General features: G+C 36.6%; 1 protein-coding gene across 17 annotated transcripts in view; it reads left to right on the top strand.

Moving 5' to 3' along the window:
• The window catches only part of PARD3B (par-3 family cell polarity regulator beta), a 1,143,268-nt gene that overhangs the window by 610,042 nt on the left and 519,276 nt on the right, over nucleotides 1–13,950 (top strand). The gene's annotated exons all lie outside the window — the stretch shown is intronic.

Below are 13,950 nucleotides of genomic sequence, written 5' to 3' on the forward strand. Positions count from 1 at the left end.
AACTTGTCCCAAGTCTAAACTTCATTACTAACTCTTTCTTCCCATTTTCTACAAAAAATATGAGTACTTACTGACAAACATATATACAAATAGTCCTCAATTTTTACCATACTCTTTTGCTACCTAGATTTCTTAATGGCTTTTTCTTCTGTCTGAACAACAGCTTAAAATAACATGTCAGAGATCAGTGTGGTTGAGCATGTTATTTAGACTTCAACTTTTTAAGTACTACTTTATATTATGTTTTGACAATCTTGCAAAATTTTGCTCCACATATATATTATGAATCCAGTCTTTCAACCAGGACTTTTCATATTTATAATGAAATTCATTATCTGAAGTTAGTTATCCTCACATTAACTACTACTTCTTTTACTCTACGCTAGTTTCCATTTCAGCCTTAGCTAGTGCCTGTTTTCAAATCCCAGCTTTGCAGCTTAATCTTCCTGTGAGTTTAGACAAGTTAGTCACCTCTGTTTGCCTTAGTTTCTGGTCTATAAAATGGAGATATTACTAATGGCCTTCTTCAGAGGATTGGTATAAGGATTAAACGTGTTAATATATGTGAAACCTTTAAACAGTACCTGGAGCAGGTAAGTCCTGTGAGCATTTGCTGTTGATGCTACTAAACTATTATTGTTATCACCACGATCATCATCAGTCATGATGTTATCACCATCATCATCAATCTCTCCACTACTATGATGGTGGTTATCATTATTTTCTCTAGAAATACTTAAAATTGTGAAGTAATTTCATGTTTAATAGACTGTTGGCATTCATCAGCACTAGGTGATGCTTCAGAGTTGATTGCTATTCATTCATTCCTTTAGTCAGCATATACTTTTCATTCAGTCTAGTTACAAATTGGTACCAACCACTTTGCATTGAATTGGCTTTAAAAAATTCAAGAGCATCCTATTTCACACTGCTTTAATTTAACATGTGGATTCTCCACAAGTGTGTTATAACTTATATGACCATAGTTGCTTATTTATTTAGGTTATGTTTCTTGATTAACAAGCTGCCTAACATTAAAATTTGATACAAAAAAGTTCCTAGGCACTGTCTTTTCAGAAGATTGATAATTGCTTTTGGAAGTAGGGATAATGAATGTAATAGTCTTGTTCCGTCTGTCTTTAATTCAGTATTTTTTTTTTAACGTTAGCTTTCTGAAAAGTTAGCTGACCTCATAGCATTTAGCCAAGATGTTAGTAATCAGAGAATAAACAATTGTTTGTTTATGATTGCATAAATAAATTAACTTCCCAGGTACAAGTAATAGAGAGAAATGGAACATAGAACTTAAATTATATATATATTTATATATATATATGCTTTAAATATATATGTTTATGTGCATAGTTTTATTATCAAAACAGCCTTTTGCAATTCAGATTAGTTAAGTAACTGCTAGAGATTCTGTCTACACCTACTATTCCTGACTCCAAATCCATCTTCTCAAATAATACTTTGTTGTTTGCACCTTCCCTTGTTCCTTTGTGTTTAATTTTGTGGTATATAACTAGAGCTAGAAAACTTCCCATGGGGAACAGGAGTATGGAAGAACAGCTGAAATCTGGTTTGGAGCCAAGTTTGGAAAGTGGAGTAAGTGCAAACAGCTGACCAAGCCCAACTTCTAGCACTCACAGACTCTCAAGTAGACAGGCTCAATCTTAGCAGTATGGAATGCACAGCTAGCAGGGGAGAGCTTCAAATTACAATTTTCAGGGAAAATGTGTTCTAGATGGTATGGGATGATGCAGACACAGTTGTAGAGAGATTAGGAAGCCACTAGTTACAACTGAGTTACATAGTTAGTATACTCCTGGAGAAGGGGAGGGTCTTGTTATTCCACAGGGTTTGGCACAAGCATATGACTTTGAGCATAATTTGCATCTGGGTGATAGAGAAGTTAAGTAAAATATATGCAGAGTCCATCTCAAAATGTTTTAAATCTGCTCTCATTTGTTTTCTTTCCCATATTCATTGCTCAATCCTCTAAGATAGACTATTGCAATAACCTATTAACTCCCCTCTTGTATTCCTGTTTCTCATTCTAATTCTTCCCTCATATCACTGCTGGGTATATTTTTCTGAACCACATAATTTATCACTCTATTCCATAGACCAAAAATCTTTGGATTCAGTTAAATCCTGGGTTTGAACACCAGATCCTGCATATAACCTTGAACTAATTAATTACTCTCTTTAAAAACATTTTCTGAGCGGTGCAATGGTGACTCAGGGGCAGAATTCTTACCTACTGTGCCAGAGACCTGGGTTCTATTCCCAAAGCCTACCCAAGAAAAGAAAAATGTCTTCATATAGAAAAATGCTACTATCACATAGATTATTGGGAAGATTAAATGAGATATATTATTATAAGTAACTTCACTTAGTACATGCTAAGAGCAATGCTGGGTAAAAACCTATTGTAATACTACAGTTTATTGTAACTATGTGTTTCCCAAACCACACTGTGAATCCTCTAGGGCACTCATGACATCTAAAATTCATCTTGGTATATAATAAAGGCAGATCTGTTGAGTGAATAAGATGCATTGCTCGATATATCATAAGCATGCCTGTTAACTGGTCTCCTGTGATTAACACAAAAATCTTTAAGGAAATGTAACATTTAGAGGGAGCTCCCCAAACAGTCTCACAAAATGCATTTCCTATGAAACATCACTCAATTTATTTTTGATTCTCAAGGCGATGAAGTGAGAGGCATTTATTGGGCTTTTTCTTTAATTATATTTTGAGCTTCTCTTTAAATAACAAGCAATATCTGCTAGAGACCTTCACCTCATCCCTAATTTCTATCTCATCTCTGACCTCCCACTTCATCCTCTGACCCCCACTACCCCAAATTGAGTTTCCTTCGGACATGCCTCTCTTCCCCAGGCTTAAAAAAATGTCATCATGTTCTATCCTATCTTCTCCTTTGCAAATGATATCCATTCATTTGGCAAATTATTTGCAGAGTCCCATCTCAACATATCTTTAACCTGTCTCCTTGTTTTCATGCTTCCATTCCCATAAGCATGTTCAATCCTCTATTATCTCTTAGCCAGATTATTGCACCAACCTAACTCCTCTCTTAAGTACCAATTTCTCTCTCTTTTCTTTCCCTTTTCTAAATGAGCTCACGATGGATAAATTTTTCTGAACCGTGGCATTTATCACAACACTCCTTTGTTCCTAAAAATTTTAGTGACTCCATTTTCTAGAGAATTAAAAATGACTTTTTTCTACCTAGAATATAGCACACCACTGAGAATTTATCTTGAGCTAATTGTTGAGCCATATTTCTTAGTACTTTATCTTTTTTAATAATACAGACACCCTCTGGGCCCACACACCATCCTTGTTTAGTACATTAGCACAGACTTTTCTCACATGAGCATGCCTTCTCCATCCCTTGTCTACATTTTCTGGTAGAAACTAAATTTGCCCTTAATTGATCCATTTCAAATGCCGTCTATTTCAAGATGATACTCCCAATCCCAACACCCTTCCTGATCCTGTACTTTCTTCCTCTAAACCATGTAAGAAGGTGCCTCTATTCTGAAACTTAAATGTCAAAGTGGCTAAAATGTCCTGCTCTAGAATGCAATAAATACCAATTTGAGTCTGAATTCTACCACACATGAATGGCATGATGTTGGACAAACTATTTCACCTCTCTAAGCTTAATTTGCTTACCTGTAAAATGGAAGTTATGTATTTACTTTATAGCTTCAACATGATCAGTATGTGTTATAGTACATGGAAGGCAATTAGAACACTGCCTCCAAAATAACATTTTACCTTCATTGAGAATTTTTCAGTTCTCCCTTAGAGTATGAATTCCTCAAATACATTGGCCTTTGCTTTTTCCCTAGCAGAACTTCCCATTGAAACCTCTCAGTTTATATTTGTTGAATTCAAGTGAATTAAGTTATTTTTCAGTGTCACCTGTAAACTTTTCTTGGAGATTTCTTTCTGCAGTCCATCTTTAATACCACTACATGTGACAGATCTGTCCATCAGTCCCTGTCGAACACCTACTAACACCTTCAATCCATTGTCACAACCCTTTGTCATCTGTCTCTATGTCAGCAATCTAACTGTGAAAAAAAACTTGTTTCTCAAGTTTATAGTGCTTAAGAATTTTTTAAAGTCCAATGAGAAAATCAGTTGGAAAACAATGGAAAATATAGATTATTGTGTTTTTGTTCATAAGTTTATTTCCTTCAGAAATTTATAGTATCATACAAATACCTACAGGATTTCATTGAATCCTGTAGCATTAAAACTAAAAATACTTTTAGGGATTTATCTAAATGTCCCATTGTACAAATGAGAAAACTGAGGCTTTGAATCTTAGTTTAAATGATTTGCTTAGACTGCTAACTCACCACTAAGATACACTTTCTCATAATTAGATGTCAATCATGATTTCTTTATGATCTCCCCCACCCTACTCCAAGCGTCACCCTGCCTTACTCACAATGAGTGGCCTAACACAGAGTTTAGTAATCTTAATAATAATTCTGTCCATTTGCTTAGTGTGAAAAAATTAGACCTGCAAGCACCTGTGATTTGTTGTACTTGTTTCCTCAAGCCTCAAGTCTGTCTTCTGGATAGAAACCAGTTGGAGCACTTCCTATCTCGCTCTAGCTGAGTAACTATTCATAATGATGTTCTCATTTTTAACCTCTGATAATATAAATTCAGCCATAGTTTTGTCTTAAATCCTTGGATCAATAGCAGCTAGTTCCAGGGATTATTAAAATCATTTTTGTCAATTGGATCTTAGAACATTTAGCTTCTTTAATATTAGTTGACCTAATGTTTTGTGACTATCTGCTTCTGTTTTACTACATCTTGGGAAATTGTATAAACTTAGATATTTTGATGTCTCATACAAATTTTCCCACTTTTCTTCTGTGTACAAATAAAATTTTTTTCCTTTACTCCACACAGTTCATTTTTTCTGTGTTTTTCACAAATAATTGTCAGTCATTTTCTTTCAGCTGCAATAAAATCCTCTCCACCTCATTATCTACATTTTCCATTCTCAGATGACTTTCCCGCTTGTCTCCTGGCTACTGGATCATCCTCCAACACACAAACTGTTTCGTGTCTTGCTCACTTGTTCTTGGACTCTACCCTGAATTTTATCTAGACTAATAGTGTTAATAGCATAATTTCACATGTTGGTAAAATATCACTTAATGAAATACATATTCAAGTAACTGTTTCTGGTGCTGCATGGTGTGTTTATCATTTATGAAGAGTGTATATAGAGAGATTTCTACAGAACCAAGTATTTAAAACACTGAATTTTTTTAACATAAGTAAATATATGTGAACTGGCCTATGAACCTTCCTTTTTCAAGTACTCTTCTTTCAATCTCAATAAATAATGGATAAAATGTTATAAAGAGCATAGTGAGATGTGGTCTACATAATGTGTTATGCTTGTCTCCATTAAGTAAATCCAGAATTCTAAAAGTGCTTACATATTAAAATAAATAAATTGAAAGTCTTCTATGATTTTTTTTTCTGTTAGCAATTTAGCAGTGTTCAAAAAGTCCTCTAGCCGAAGAATTATAAGTATCATGTCTAATGATTGCATAAAAGTTTACTTTGAAACATTGGAAAAAATATTGAAATGTTAAAATAAAATAGAATCCAACCTTAAATGTTCACCCCCCCCAGAAAAGAAATAGTTTTAGTATTTTGAAACAAAATTGATCACCCAAAAAAATTGTAAGATTTACTTCATTAGATAAAGGTAAAAATATAGGATTGGTAATAACTAAACAGAGGATATCAGCATAATACATCATATTTGTTATGTTTTATACGCTGGATTTTTCCTGGGGCAAAGGAAAACTTGTAAAATAGAAAAAACTGAAAATGCATAAAAGCCATCTTAATAACTTTTGAAAGCTGAAATCTTGAAGTCTACACTAGACTAAACACATATTCCAAAAACCTCTGTGTATTACATATGTGTGCCATCTATCAGTATGTGAAACTTGATACATTTATTAGGCAATATTTTTGCTATGCTCCCAGTACAAAGCTATAAAACACATAAAGCTAAAGATAATAAGAATGAGATAATAAAGTTCCAATGGTCAAATGAGATTTTAGTCTACATTTTAAAAAGTCTTGAAAATAGTATTATAATCCTAGAATGCTTTGGGCTTAATCTTCCTCAAATGCCTACAAATACACCATAAATCAATTATATAAAAAGTGTTGCTTTTTGGTTCATCAAAAGCTATACAACCTTCCCTATGTTCAACCACGGATTATACTTAATAGTAAAATTATGAAACTGTGTTTCCATCAATTGTATTAAATGTATAATACCAATGCAAGGTGTTAAGAAGGTTGCTTGTGGTTATCCTGTATTTTATGCATGATTATTCTGTGAACACACCAATTCTCTAATTAAGGAGATAGGGAGAAGAAAGGAAGGGGGGGAGAGGGAGAGGGAAAAGGAGAAAGAGAAAAGCTGGGTGTAAGAAGGTGGGGTCAAGATGGCAGCTTAGTGAGGTGTAGGATTTAGTTCGTCCTCCAGAGCAGCTTTTAAATAGCCAGGAACATTATAGAACAACTGCTGGGGCCACATCAGTGGTGGACACACATTGTAAACCAGTCTGGACAATCTGGACCGGCTGCGAGCCGACCAAGGACCGTAAGTTCCCCAAGCTGTGGTAGCTGGTACCCCTCCTCCACAGGCTGGTTCCCAGAGGGGAAAGAAAAGAGACTTTACCAGCAGCAGGGGCTGAGCAACCAAGCTCCAACTGTGGAATTAATTAACAAATTCTGACTACTAAAAATAGGCCCCCAGCTCAGCTGAAACTTGAGTAAAAGCTGAGTTCGCTGGTTTTTGCCCTGGTGCAGAGGGGGCAAGGTTGATGGAAAAGAAAAAAGGAAAAAAAAAAAAAAAAAACACAAAAAACAGAGGTTTTTTGGATTGGATGGCATATAATACTTGAAAGGGTCTGAGCTCTGAAGGAAGGGAGGGGGTGCATAGAACCTGGAGATACACAAAGCAACATACCAATTTAAGCTCTTGATTGGCAAACCCAAGGAACGGTGTCCTGCTCTGAAAAGGATTTTTCTTTTTCTGTTTTGTGGCTGTATTTCTATGGCTTGACTACTCTTTGGATACAGCTGCAGGACTTTTCAGTCTCCAACTGCCCCAGGCATAGGCAGAATTAAACTTGTTTAAGTGTTTGGAGGCTGTGCCTTCCCCAGGAGAGGGGTGGGGCCCAGCTCAAGTGGAATCCCTCCCTCAAGGAATTCAGACCCAAGTGAAGCAATTAAAGTCAGCCTACAGTCTCTCCCCAGCAGGGATAGTCTGCTGAAGTTAAAGGCACCACATCACCTTATGCTGTTGGGACCTGCAGGCAGTAAAGTGCCACATACTGGGCAGGACACAGAAAGCACAGAGTCCAGGATATGAAAAGCACAGAATGCAGAGGCTTCATATGAAAGCCTTTCAACCTGCTGGGTCTCACCCTCAGGGAAAACTGATGCAGGTGACTCTTTCCTCCTGAGAGGAGGTCAGTATGGTCTGGGAAAATCTGGCTGGGGTCTATAATACCTAAGTAGACCTTCCTAAGGAGGGGGGTGGGGGGAGGCACCATACAGGAAGGGCAAGAAACAAGAAAACAAGAACTGAAATATTCTGATCTCTTAAAAAAAGCCTAAGCTAGACGTCCAGAAGAAGCTGAACTGAATGTTAAATAATAGACAGACAATAAAGTCATCCAGCAAGAAAATCCTAGGTAAAAAAAAGCGAAAATCTCCAGAATAAACTAACTATGTAAATTAAATGCCTAGACACCAGCAAAAAAATAATGAATCATACTAGGAAAATTGAAGATATGGCTCAGTCAAAGGAACAAACCAACAATTCAAATGAAATACAGGAGTTGAAACAATTAATTCAGAAGTTCAAACAGACGTGGGAAACTGCATCAAAAATCAAATCAGTGAATTGAAGGAGGATATAAACAAGGCAAGAAATGAACAAAAAGAAGAAATCAAAAGTCTGAAAAACCAAATCACAGAACTTATTGTAATGAAAGTCACAGTAGAAGAGATGAAAAAATAATGAAAACCTACAATGTTAGATTTCAAGAAGCAGAAGATAGGATTAATGTACTGGAGGATGGGACATATGAAATCCAAAAAGCAAGAGAAAATATAGGGAAAAGAATGGAAAAATATGAACAGGAAGTCAGAGAATTGAATGACAGCATGAAGTACATGAATATACATGTTGTGGGTGTCCCAAAAGGAGAAGAGAGGGGAATAGCAGGAGAAAAAATAACAGAGGAAATTATCACTGAAAATTTCCCAACTCTTATGAAAGACTTAAAATTACAGATCCAAGAAGTGTAGCATACCCCAAACAGAATAAATCCAAATAGACATACTCTAAGACACTTACTCATCAGGATTTTAGATGTCAAAAAGAAAGAGAGAATCTTGAAAGCAGCAAGAGAAAAGCAATCCATCACATACAAGGGAAGCCCAATAAGACTATGCATAGATTTCTCAGCAGAAACCATGGAGGCAAGAAGACAGTGGGATGATATATTTAAGTAACTAAAAGAGAAAAACTTCCAAGCAAGAAGTCTATATCCAGCAAAATTGTCCTTCAAAAATGAGGGGGAAATTAAAACATTTTCAGAGAAAAAAATCACCAAGAGAATTTGTGACCAAAAGACTGGTTCTGCAAAGAAATACTAAAGGGAGCACTAGAGACAGATAGGAAAAGATAGGAGAGGTGTAGACAAGAGTGTAGAAATGAAGACTATCAGTAAAGGTAAAAAGAAGAAGAATTAGATATTAGATATGACATATAAAATCCAAAAGGCAAAATGGTAGAAGAAAGTACTACCTGTACAGTAAATAATACTAAATGTTAATGGATTAAACTCCACAATCAAAAGACATAGACTGGCAGAATGGATTAATAAAACAGGACCCATCTATATGCTGTCAACAGGAAATGTATCTTAGACCCAAGGATTAACAGAGGTTTAAAGTGTAAGGTTGGGAAAAGATATTTCATGCAAATAACAATCAGAAAAGAACAGAAGTAGCTATACTAATATCCACCAAATTAGAGCTCAAACGTAAAACAGTTAAAAGAGACAAAGAAGGACACTATGTTTTAACAAAAGGAACAATTCAACCAGAAGCATAACAATCATAAATATTTATGCACCAAACCAGAATGCTCCAAAGTACATGAGGCAAACACTGAAAAGAGAAACAGACACATCTGCCATAATAGTTGGAGACTTCAATTCCCCACTCTCATCAATGGACAGAACATCTAGGCAGAGGATCAATAAAGAAACAGAGAAATTGAATAATACAATAAATGAGCTAGACATAGCAGATATTTATAGAACATTACACCCCATAACCGCAGGATACACCTTTTCCCCAAGTGCTCATGGATCATTCTCAAGGATAGACCATATACTGGGTCACAAAGCAAGTCTCAATAAATTTTAAAAGATTGAAATCATACAAAACACTTTCTCAGATTATAAGGAATGAAGTTGGAAATCAGTAATAGAGAGAATGCCAGAAAATTTGCAAATATATGGAGGCTCAACAGCACACTCTTTAACAACCAATGGGTCAAGGAAGAAATTACAAGAGAAGTCAATAAATATCTCGAGGCAAATGAAAATGAAAACACAACATATCAAAATTTATGGGATGCAGCAAATGCCATCTAAGAGGGAAATTTATTGCCCTAAATGCCTGTATCAAAAAAGAAAGAGCAAAAATTGAGTAATTAACTATCCACTTGGAAGAACTAGAGAAAGAACAGCAAACTAACCCCAAAACAAGCAAAAGGAAAGAAATAATGAAGATTAGAGCAGAAATAGAAGGAATTAAGAACATGAAAACAGTTGCGAAAGTCAACAAAACCAGAAGTTCATTCTGTGAGAAAATCAATAAGATTAATGGACCCTTAGTGAGGTCAATAAAAAGAAGAAGAGAGAGGATGCAAATAAATAAAATCAGAAATGGAAGAGGAAACATAACCACTGACCCTGTAGAAATAAAGGAGGTAATGAGAGCATACTATGAGCAACTTTATGCTAATAAGCTTGACAATGTAAATGAAATAGACAACTTTCTAGAAAGGCATGAACAACCAACATTGACTCAAGAAGAAATAGCAACAAACCAATCAAAAGTAAAGAAATTGAATCAGTCATTAAGAAGCTCCCCAAAAAGAAAAGTCCAGGACCAGATGGCTTCACATGTGAATTCTACCAAACATTCCAGAAAGAATTAATACCAATCCTGCTCAAACTCTTCAAAAAAAATTTAAGAGGAGGGAAGGTTACCTAACTCAGTCTATGAAGCCAACATCAACCTCACACCAAAGCCAGATAAGAAATTACAATGAAAGAAAATTACAGACCAACCTCTCTAATGAATATAAATGCAAAAATCCTCAACAAAATTCTTGCAAATCAAATCCAGCAGCACATTAAAACAATTATACACCATGACCAAGTAGGAGTCATCCCAGGTATGCAAGGATGGTTCAACATAAGAAAATCAATCAGTGTAATATACCATATCAGCAAATCAAAGCAGAAAAACCACATGATCATCTCAATTAATGCAGAAAAGGCATTTGACAAAATTCAATATCCTTGTTGAAAACACTTCAAATGATATAAACAAAAGGGAACTTTCTCAATATGATAAAGGGAATATATGAAAAACACACAGCTAACATCATCCTGAATGGGGATAAACTGAAAACTTTCCCCCTAAGGTCAGGAACAAGACAAGGATGTCACTATCACCATTGTTAGTCAATGTTGTGTTGGAAGTTTTAGCTAGAGCAATTAGACAAGAAAAAGAAATACAAGGCATCAAAATTGGAAAGGAAGAAGTAAAACTCTCACTGTTTGCAGAAGATATGATACCATACGTTCAAAACCCCGAAAAATCCACAGCAAATCTACTAGAGCTAATAAATGAGTACAGCAAAATGACAGGTTACAAGAAAATACAAAAACACTCAAAAATTTGTAGTGTTTCTATATACTAGTAATGAACAATCTGAAGGAGAAACCAGGAAAATAATTCCATTTACAATTGCAACCAAAAGAATAAAATATTTAGGAATAAATTTAACTAAAGATACAAAAGACCTATACAAAGAAATCTACAAGAAATTGCTAGAAGAAATCACAGAAAACCTAAATAAATGGAAGGGATACCATGTACATGGATTGGAAGATTAAAGATAGCTAAGATGTCAATTCTATCTAAATTGAGTTACAGATTTGAGACCAATTAAAATCTCTTAAACTTATTTTCAGAAATAGAAAAAACAATAACCGGATTTATCTGGAAGGGCAGTAGCATGGTCAGGTTTATGTATCAACTTGGCCAAGTAATGGTACCTGTTTGTCTGGTTGGGCAAGTGGTGGCCTGTCTGTTGCAATGAGGACATTTCATAGAATTAAATCATGATCATGTCAGCTGCATCCATGGCTGATTCCATTTGTAATCAGCCAAGGGGAGTGTCTTCTGCAATGAGTGATGCTCAGTCTAATCACTGGAAGCCTTTTAAAGGGGATTCAGAAGAGACAGGCTCTCTTCCTACTTCAGTTGGTGAGCTTTCCTGTGGAGTTCAGCCAGACCCTACATTGGAATTGTCTGCTTCACAGCCTGCACTATGGATTTTGGACTCTGCATTCCCACAGTCACATGAGACACTTTTATAAATTTTATATTTGCGAGTGTTCCCTGTTGATTCTGTTTCTCTAGAGAACCCTAACTAATACATCTTGGTACCAGGAGTGGCTCTTAAGAAACAGAATCTTAAAAATGGGCTTTTATGAATGGTTTTCTACTCTGACTGGACTCAAAGGCCCTAAGCACTCTGATTCCCTTAATCAGAACAACACTCCCAATCCATGGAGTGAGTTGGCAAAAGAGATAGTCAAGATATCACCATTCGATTCTCCCAATACTTCCCTTGTACGAAGCCAGGGTCTGGGGGATAATGTTTTTGACACCTTTACAGAGTTTTGTGGAAATAAGAGGTATAGAGATGTTGGCTGGTTGTTGTTAGATACACTGGCTACATTAAGGAGTGAAAGGGATGGGTCTAAGGCTTCAAACGAGAAACTTAAGCACCATCTGACAGATGTAGAAGTTTCTATGAATATCCTGAAGGAAAATCTTATTTTCCATAGCTGTAGACTTGAGATCTCTGAAAATCATATCAGAATCTTATTGTTAGAGTAGCAATTTAACAACTTAAACTGAAATCTCAGTGTTGCATAGTGTCTGCCATTAAAGTGAGGACACTGATTGGAAAGGAGGGGGACCCTGAAAAATGGGATGGTCGCATATGAATTGATAATGATGTCAGGGGTGAGGTTGAAACCTTAGGTCATGCTGAGTCTTCTCTAACTAGCCCTGTAATAGTCTGCCCTGAGGACATAGCTGCCCCACCTCCAGCCTGCCTTCAGTAGTTGGCCACCCAACCTCCTTCTGAAGGGATCAGCCCTAGAGTGATTAATCCTGTTTCACCAGATGAAACTGCAAATGAATGCCCTGAAGCAAAGGCTTGGAAGATATTTCTAATTCTTTTCATGACCCACCCCCTCATTTCTTCCAGACCTATAACTAGACTAAAGTACCAACAGGCCCTTAAAGGTGAAGCACAAAGTATCACACATGAGGAGGTATATTATACTCCAAAAGAACTGTGTGGGTTTTCCAATGTATATAGACAGAAAACAGAGGAATATATGTGGCAATGGATTTTAAGGGGGTGAGATAATGGTGGGAGGAATATAAGGCTGGATCAGGCTGAATTTATTGATATGGGCCCACTAAGCAGAGATTCTGCATTCAATATTATAGCTCGAGGGGTTAGAAAAGGCATTAACAGTTTGTTTGGATGGTTGGCTGAAACATGGATCAAAAGGTGGCCAACATTACCTGAGGTTGAAATGCCAGAACTGCCCTGGTATAATGTAGATGAGGGGATCCAAAGGCTTAGAGAGATTGGAATGTTAGAGTGGATTTATCATGCAAAGCCTGTTCTTACACCCCAGGAATTTCCAGAGGATGCACCTTTTACCACAACAGTGAGAAATAAATTTGTGAGACTAGCACTATCATCCCTGAAGAGCTCTGTAGTTGCACCTCTCTGTAGGTCAGATATTACTGTAGGAACTTCTGTCACTGTGCTGGAATCCTTAAGCACGATCCTTAAGCACAATGATCCCAAGTTGGCAGAAGCCAGGTGGCAGCACTTAATCGCCAAAGACAGGGTAGACGTGGCTATTATAATAGATAGCAAACTCAAAGCAGGAGTCAAAATTATATGACTCTCAGAGATATGTGGCATTGGCTAGTGAATCATGGGGTACCTAGAAATACAATAGAAGGGCAGTCTTCTAAATTCTTGCTAGAGCTGTATAAACAAAAGAGTTCTAGGTCAAGTGAACAGAAATCTAACCTGAATTACAAAAACACAGCATCACGGCCCCTTAATCAATTTCTAGACTTGAGACAGTTTACAGACCCAGAGCCCGTTGAATGAAGGGGAGACCAGGTCCCTTTCGGGGAGAACCCTGTTACACTGCCACAAATTTATACTGTTAATCTTCCTCCAAGCCTTCCCCAGGGAAACCAATGGCCTTTTACCAGGGTAACTGTGCACTGGGGAAAAGGAAATGATCAGATATTTCGGGGATTATTAGACACTGGTTCAGAAGTGACATTAATTCCAGGGGACCCGAAACGTCACTCTGGTCCACCAATCAGAATGGGGGCTTATGGAGGCCAGGTGATCAATGGAGTTTTGGCTCAGATCCATCTCACAGTGGGTCCTGTGGGCCCCCATACCCATTCTGT

The sequence above is a fragment of the Tamandua tetradactyla genome, chromosome 3 (genome assembly GCF_023851605.1).
Source record: "Tamandua tetradactyla isolate mTamTet1 chromosome 3, mTamTet1.pri, whole genome shotgun sequence".
Classification (NCBI taxonomy): Eukaryota; Metazoa; Chordata; class Mammalia; order Pilosa; family Myrmecophagidae; genus Tamandua; species Tamandua tetradactyla.